Source organism: Molothrus aeneus, chromosome 13 (assembly GCF_037042795.1).
Source record: "Molothrus aeneus isolate 106 chromosome 13, BPBGC_Maene_1.0, whole genome shotgun sequence".
Classification (NCBI taxonomy): domain Eukaryota; kingdom Metazoa; phylum Chordata; class Aves; order Passeriformes; family Icteridae; genus Molothrus; species Molothrus aeneus.
Window position 1 is genome coordinate 19,894,185 of NC_089658.1, and position 7,064 is coordinate 19,901,248.

Below are 7,064 nucleotides of genomic sequence, written 5' to 3' on the forward strand. Positions count from 1 at the left end.
CCTTCCCAATATCCATCCATCCCTGCCCCCTGGCAGTGGGAAGCCATTCCCTGTGTCCTGTCCCTCCAGACCCTTGTAAAGGGTCTCTCTCCATCTTTCTTGCTGGCTCCTTCAGGTCCTGGAAGGCCACAATGAGATCCCCCTGAAGGTTCTCTTCTCCAGGCTGAACAATCCCAATTCTGCCAGGCTTCCCCCACAGCAGAGCTGCTCCATGCCCCTGATCAGCCTGGGGGTCTCCTCTGGACTCAGTCCAACAGGTCCATGTCCCTGCTGTGCTGGGAACCCCAGAGCTGGGAGCAGCACCCCAGGAACTTTTCATACACAGCACACAAAAACCAATCTCCTCTCTAAAACATACAAGAGATGGTGACAGCAACTCAGGGGCCAGCAAATGAAGGGATTTCATTCAGACTTGGTCCTTTGCTTCCTGGGCTCCGAGTAAGAATCACCACATCTGATCTGCCGTGAGTGAAGAATGAGAAAGGCACTTGTGGAGAGGAGCACTCCTGAGGAATTACAGAGTGAGGATGCAGTCACAGAGGGAGCCTGTGTGAGGGGCAGCCTTTAACTCTGGGATGATCTCAGTGGTCCTGCACCGACGTCACCAAAGTGCCAAACCCAGCAGACATGGGAACTGCCTTCCCCAGGGAGACCAGGCTGAAAGCACGTGGATGGGGCACAACCTGGGCAGGGCACAGCTGCACACCCACAACCTGGAAAAGGCACCTTTAGGGCTGTATGATTACTTATCCAGCTGTGATCCTGAAATGATCACAGTGATGCTCTGGAATCCATTGCACTGTCCCAAAAAAGGCAAGAAGTCTCAAGCTCCTCTCAGAGCACACATATGTCTAGAAATACACAGGAATTCTAAATTTATGTCAAATTCCAGCCCTACTTCATGCATCCTGCTTTTCTAGACTCCCAGAATGGCTGAGGTAGGAAGGCAACTCTGGAGTTTCTCTTGTGCAACCCCCCTGCTCAAGCTTTTCTTGCAAGTTCTTGCCAAAATAGTTCAGCCTGACTTTCAGAATGGTTTTTACAAAAATGTGTAAGTGCCCCAAGTTGTTCTTCCCCTTACACCTGTGGGAAAGCTTCTTCCACAGGAATGAAATATGTGCACAGAAATCTGTCGAAAGAGCAGATGTGATTCCCAAAGTCTCCTGCAAACACGATTTCTGTTGGTGGCACCTCACAGCATTACAAGAGATCAAAGAGGAGCCAGTGCAGTATGGAAAAACTTGGGAAGGTGAAGACTCAGTGTCCTTTTGAATTCTGACAACTTTTTCTGTTTTTTTAACTGCTTAATGCTGCCGAGGCTCTGACAGTGTCACATCCTTGTGCTGGGGAACCACCACCCTGGAAGGGGTGCAAGGCTGGGCATGGAAAATCACCTTTCAATTATGAAATGCACGCATGGCCCCAGCATACGTGGAATGTTTACATCCTTAGAAAAACGATCCAACTGTCCCATTCAATCTCCAGGGCAGACTGACAGGGGAATTTTTTCTTTAATAAAGAACTTTGATGGAACAGGAATGTCAGCTTTGGTGCACACTGCACTGACTGGAACAGGATCAAAACTAAGTTCCACACGATGTTTTCAGAGGAAAAGAGGAGAATGTTTCATGGAATTTAAGTCGGGATTTGGCTTGCATCCTAGAACATATATCTTGTTATGAAAACTGCTGAAACACTTTTAAGTGGGCAAGCCGTAAGTGTCCTTGGAGCTATCCAGTCAACTGGAAGTCACACAGGCAGAACCTCCTAAAGTAGAAAAGCCTGAAATTGGGAGGGGGGGGTGAGGGAGGGGCAAGTAATCTTGGAATCCTATCTGTTATCCAGAACGGCTCCCTTGTGCCTACAGCATGAAGTAGTTACAACTTGTTTTCTGCTATTGTCACAGATCCAGGACGTTACTCTGGCTAAATCATAATCTCTTCCTGCCTCAGTTCATCCATGTGCAAACCTGGCTCGCTAACTCTTACCTTAATGTGTCATGGGGCTTAATTAATAACACTTAGGTCTTTTAAGTCCTCTACAAACATTAACTACTTCTTGTAACAACTCTCCAAGGTATTATTATCCCCATTTTACTCGTGGAGAAACGGCAAAAGAGGTTGTCACTTGCCCAAGGCAACAGAGTAATAGTTACACTTAGAGATCCTCTTCACGGGCTACTCTAACAGTGGAAACACATCAACAAAGGCAAAGACAATAACGACAAACTCGAAGTTACTTTTAAAAGTGCACCATAAGCATCTGGAAGACGATGGAAAATCCCTCCCAGAAACAATAGGCTTGGGACCAGAAGCAGCATCACAACTGTCACCACAGAGAACGAAGTTCCTTGGACGGACCCAGGCTTGAGCTCACCCAAACAGCCTGACACAAACAGCCAGACCTGTCCTCTCCAGCGCTCTTAAGTACCATAAAATTGAGCAACAGGCTCGTACAGTGCTCTCCAGTAACACCGAGCGAGCAGATAATCAATGTGGTATGCAGCATGCTAATTCCTTCCGCCGCGTTCCCAGCAGGGACCGGGAACGCCAATAACGGCCCCGGACGGCGGGGGTCCCGCACGGTGCCGGCGCGGCCGCCGCCCCCGCCGCAGACGGCGACAAAGTTGGTGTCCCCCGCGCCCCGCCGCGCTGACATCCCCGGAGCCGCCGCCGGGAGCCCTGCCCGGGCAGCGCGGAGCGGCCGCCCCCGCCGAGCCCGTCCCGCTGCCCCCGGGGCCGCTGACAGGCGCGTCCGGCGCTGCCGCCCCGGCGGCGACAACACCGCCAGCAACAGGCGCGTCCTGCGCGGGACCCGCGCGGGCACGGCCCGCGATGCGCCCGCAGCGCTGCGGCTCCGGCCCGGCCCCGGGGCGCGGGACGGGCCGGGCGGGCGGGACCCGCCGCAGGCCTCGGCCTGGAGGGGCGGGCGGGGGGTGTCAGGCGGGGTGACACCGCTCCGCCGCTCCCCGCGGCAGGGCCGGCCCGCCAGGGCTGCGGCCGGGGCTCGCCCGGGGCTCCGCGGCGGCCGCGGGGGGCGAGCGGGGGGGACGCGGCGTGTCGGCGGGCGGCGGGCCCGCCGCGGGCAGGCCCCGAGGGGACATCCCGCCGGTCACTCGGAGCGGCCACCCCGCGCCCCCACCTGATCCCGGGCTGGGACCCGCGCGGGTCCGCCGCGTCACTCACCTGCGGGAGCGGGGGCCGGGGAGCGGCGCCGCGGGGCCGCGCTGCGGGCGGCCGGGCGGCCGGGCGGGCGGAGGGGGCGGGCGGCGGCGGCGGGTCCGCGCTCCGGGCGCTCGGCGCTCAGCGCTCAGTCGCCATTTCCCGCCTACCGACCCGCTGCACCGCACCGAGGGACCCGGATGGCAGCGGGGCCGCCGCGCAGGCGCGCCCGGCCGGGGGAGGGGGCCGGGCCGGGGCAGGCCGGGAAGGAGGGAACGGGGCCTGGCGCGGCGGCGGCGCCGGAGCCGGCGGGAGCGGGGCCGGCAGCGGGACGGAGAGCAGCGCCCAGCGCCCGCGGTGCCTCGGCGGAGGAAGCACGGCTGCCCCGGGTCCTCCGCCGGGCCGCGCCGGGAGGTGAGCGGAGAAAGGGGAGCTCTGAGGGGACCGCGGGGCGCGAGCGGGGCGGGGGGCGAGCGGCAGCGAGTCCCGGCCCTGCCCGCGGCCCCCGGCCCTTCCGGCGCTCCCCGGGAGCAGCAGCGGCAGCGCCGGGCAGCACTCGCCGCGGGCGGACGGACGAACGGACGGACGGACAGACGGGCAGCGCAGCCCCGCGCCGGCCCCGGCTCCGGCCGCTCTCGCCCCGCGCTCCCCTGGGCACCGCCGGGCGCTCCCCGCTCCCGGCCCGGCCCTGCTGGCTCGCCCTCCGTCCCATTCCCCAAGCGTAGGGCAGCGCTGGCTTGCGGTTTCGGTTGCTGTTTTAAGTCGCCTGTGGAGTGTGTTGTGAAGTTTTATTTCCGCTTTCTCTTTTTTTTTTTCCTAGGCAGCCTCTTTGTGTGGGAAATGCTGAGGATGCTGCGTGCTTTACTATTTGAAGGGCTTAATGAAGCAGCTTGGCCATCTCTTGCAGTACAGCAGCATGTAGTGAGGTTATATTTCTCATCTCAATGCTACTGAAGTTGGAAATCTTAAGTTTTCTTTTGATGATCACTTTTACTTACCAGTCTTTGTAACAGAAATCAGTTCTCAGGTTCCCCTGTGTTATGACAGGATAATATCTCAAGGTACTGCCCTGAGTGGAAGGTTTTTACAGGAGTATCTGGCATCCTCGAATTTAGCAGTGAAGAAACTTACAGGGGTGTTGTGTTTCCTGGTACCTGTGGACTCCCTGCTTAGCTTTTGAACGTGGATCAGATTATAGAAGTCCCAGCTCTCTAGTCACCTAAAATATTCATTGGCTTGTTAAAGAGAAGTACATCTGCTGCTGTGAAGCCAAGATTTGGTTTAGAATTCTATAAGCAGGACTCTACTGGTCTGTCTTTAACAGAAGACGTTATAAAGCTAATTTTACCATAGAAAAGAGGTTGTAGGAAGGCAGTGGAAACTCATTCAGAACAGGGAACCATATTCCTTTAGAGCATTCCAGTATTTCCTGTGAATATTTTGTGAGTGATCAGCTGTGAAAAAGGTTCGTTTGGGCATGTTAGAGCCTCATTAAGATGGTTTGGCAGTCCCTGAGGAGGAACCTGTATGGCAGGATAACTGTGTGATGTCTCACACTGTTACCCCAAAAGGACAGTCACTGATACTTAGAAAGTGGGAGTTTTGGGAAATGGTGGGTGGAAATACTCTCTCAAGCCATGTAATTAAAATGAAACAAGTGGCCAGAGGAGCTGATCCAGCAAGATTCAAAGCAAGCAGGTATTTGTGTGAGCACCAGCATGGCCAAAAACACTCTGACAAGAGATCAAACGTGTGACTCAGGGTTCAAACTGATCTTTATGGCAAAGAGAACTGCCCTTTTCTGTGTAACAGGATATCAAAATTTGCTTTTCACAGTGCCTTGTGCTCTCCTCGAGTTCCCTGCTGCTGAATTAGGGAGAAGGGGCTGGACTGGCAGGAAAGGGGATGTGGAAAATCATCTTGCTGATGGTGTTGCTGTGCAGGGAGGAGTTCAGAGGTCCCCCTGCTGTACCCTGCTCCCCACGGAGCACAGCCTCAGCCCCATGTGGGCAGTGTCAAAACCCTGTGCTGGCACACACAGCTCAGAACGTGGGTTTGGGCCAAAGAAGAGGCTGAGCTGGCAGCAGTGGGCCTCCCCTGGCTGGAGGGTCTGGGCTCCTGAGACCTTTGAGGAGCACGTTTGCTTCACTTCACAGAGACGCTGAAGGGGAAACGTGCGCCTGTCAGACCACTGCCCATTCCTGCACTGGGATCCCGACTGCTCCTGGAAGACATTGGGCTTTAGGATCAGGGTTTAGGATTTCCTCCCAGCTCTGTCCCCTGAGCCTCGCAGAGCCCTTAGCTCTGTGGTCATACACCACGTAAACTGACGTGCTCCAGAGTGAGCTCCCTGATGCTGCAGAGCTCATGTGGGGAGGGTTGTTGTAGCATCTGCAGCTCAGGACTGGGTGGGGTTTATTCCAGTTCCACTTTCAGTTTAACTTCAGCATCTGGCACTTCTCAGCAAATTCAGAGTCTTCTTTGGGTTTCTATGTTACTACTGCCCATTTCCAGTGTTTGCTGTCCCTGTTGCCTTTCTGAAGGGGATCAGTTCCCTCGGATAGCTGACCAGAGTTGAGAGAAGCAGCTCCCAGGCTGTGCTGCTGCTCCATCCCAGCAGTCTGGGAGCCAATCTGGCTGTCCAGGAGGAGCTCCAGACTCGCTGTTCTCACTGCAGACACTCCAGCTGACAGCACCAGGGATTCATCTGCTCCCAAAGCCTGCAGAAACACGGGAATGAGCCTTGTGTTTGATCTGGCACAGTGCAGCACTGGAGAGTGGCATGAGACATTCCTCCAGGGATGGAAATGCACAGCCACCAGCAGTCAAACCTGGTTTTGGGAAGTTGAACTGTAGATTATCCATCCCAGTAATTCCAGTGTGGCTACACAGGGTTTCATATAGGTTGAGGAATTGGAGTATTATGGTTTCTATATTGGCATAAAAATGTTCAGGCATAAATATCATTACTCTGTTTCTGGCTGGCTTGAAAATTCCACTGCACTCTCATAAATAGGGAGAGATGGCCCCGGTTGGTTTTGTGGGTTTGTTTTCCTGTTTTATTTTAACTGCAGAAATCTGGTCTCAGTGCTGGAGCCAGCTGGAACAGCAGGACACTGCTCCTCCTTATAAAGTGCCTAATCTCACATTTTCTATCATTGCAGCAAGATTTGATCCTATCCTTTTGGTCAGCCTCCTCAAGGAAGGGTCCCAGGTTACTTCAGCTGGAAGTTCCCTGTGTGGGTGCCAGGTTACTGAAAGCTCCGTGTATCTCCTGGAGCAGAGAGTGCAGCTGGCAGATTTATGGCATGTGGAAATTCGCCTTAATAGGGATAAAGGAGAAAGTTTTCAGACAGAGAATTTCTTCACAGATGTGTGTGTACAGGGAAATGGGTCCTGTTGAGAGCTCAGGACCTCCAAACCACCACATAAATGAGCATCATTCAGTCCATTGTGCAAACTGTAAATAGGCAGAAAATAATTTATAGAGAAGAAAACCTTTTGTACTTTCTGCATGTACTACTGCAGAACACTCACTCACCAGCTCTTCTGTCCTGCAGGCTTTGGATTTCCCACTGTTGCTGGGTTTGCATATATGGAAATGTAAAATGGTAACATTTAATAAAATCCACAAACCATTATCTCGTGTTTGTTTGTTTCTTGTCACTTCGAAGTATCTTCAGCTCTTCATGGCTATTAAAATGCTGAAAAATATGAGGGTTTGTTTCATCCAGAACTGGGTTTGACCTTTTGGCAAGATCCTGCCCATCAGTTTGGTTTTCCTCATTTTGAAATGAAAATGGGTTCACCAGTGATTGGTTGTTTTTGTGGGATCCATGTGACTTCGGGAAAGCTTTGGCAGAGTCTGCTTGCTGAAAACCTCCAAAACTGGGCAGCTTGGAC

At 54.1% G+C, this 7,064-nt stretch overlaps 1 protein-coding gene and 1 long non-coding RNA gene across 2 annotated transcripts in view; one reads left to right on the forward strand and one right to left on the reverse strand.

Moving 5' to 3' along the window:
- CTDSPL2 (CTD small phosphatase like 2) overlaps positions 1-3,243 on the reverse strand; it is a 31,275-nt gene extending 28,032 nt beyond the window's left edge. The window contains exon 1 of the mRNA XM_066558981.1: positions 3,186-3,243. The gene's annotated coding sequence lies outside the window, so the exon portion shown is untranslated. The remainder of the gene's footprint in view (positions 1-3,185) is intronic.
- A 219-nt stretch (positions 3,244-3,462) lies between these two features.
- On the forward strand, positions 3,463-6,802 carry LOC136562111 (uncharacterized). The gene is made up of 2 exons (XR_010784468.1): positions 3,463-3,575; positions 3,982-6,802. It is a non-coding gene; the product is annotated as an uncharacterized lncRNA (long non-coding RNA).
- The last annotated feature ends 262 nt before the right edge of the window (positions 6,803-7,064 follow it).